Raw genomic sequence first — 1020 nt, forward strand, 5'->3', positions numbered from 1 at the left:
AAGTTCACTATAGTCTTAGTTATCATTTGTAAAAATTATAAACTTTTAAATAAACTTTTAAATATTACAATTCTTTAAAATTTTATTTTTTTAAGGACACATCAATTTCGTCATTTTGCCCTTATATGTGGGTAAGATGACTTTTAGTAGTGGATAAGATGACGAAAAGACAATTTAAGTTAAAAATATATTTTTTATGAGTAAAAAAGATTTATTATGATATTTTTATATTGTTTTAATATATTATAAGAAGTTTTAGAGGAAAATGTAAACAAAATAAAACCTTTATATAATTTATGAAAATAAAATTATTAAAACGTTACCATAATTATATTTATGTATTATATGTATTGTATGTAGTAATTATGTAATGAATTTATTAATAAAATATATCTACTTACTATTGTGTGTAGTCAAAAATAAAATAAGGTTTAAATAAAATTATTAAAGAACATTAGAACTAAACTTGGATATCACAATTATGTTATAATGAAATCTAATATCTTAATATCACACAGAAAAAAGTTTATAATTAATCTTATTTTTAATCAAGTAAATATTTTATATGAGACAAACGTGAAAGTTATATTATAAAATATAAATGTTAATAATATTCTTGAAGCTTCCACAGGTGTTTTCTATATAATGATTATACGTTTCGCGGATTTTCTCCATGTTCAAATCCATTCTTAGGATACTAACGTTTCGTGAACCTTGTTCCACTTCATCAGGACGAGAAGCAGCCCGTTACAGTATTTGCTCCTCGCCTGATGAAGTGGCCTGGTAAATGTTAATTTTTGATTGTGATATTATGAAGATATTATAAAAAACTGTAACATACAGAAATAATGTGTACATATTACATAATTCTTCTCTTCTTTATAGGAATATCTGTATTAATCATATTGATTGTATTGTGGGAAGAAAGATTTGAACAATGAGCATCAAATTATTTATTATTTGAGTTGCGAAAACGCGTGATCACGCATGAGTACGTAACCTACAATCTGTTTCCATGAG

This window comes from Trachymyrmex septentrionalis, unplaced genomic scaffold, assembly GCF_001594115.1.
Source record: "Trachymyrmex septentrionalis isolate Tsep2-gDNA-1 unplaced genomic scaffold, Tsep1.0 scaffold98, whole genome shotgun sequence".
Classification (NCBI taxonomy): domain Eukaryota; kingdom Metazoa; phylum Arthropoda; class Insecta; order Hymenoptera; family Formicidae; genus Trachymyrmex; species Trachymyrmex septentrionalis.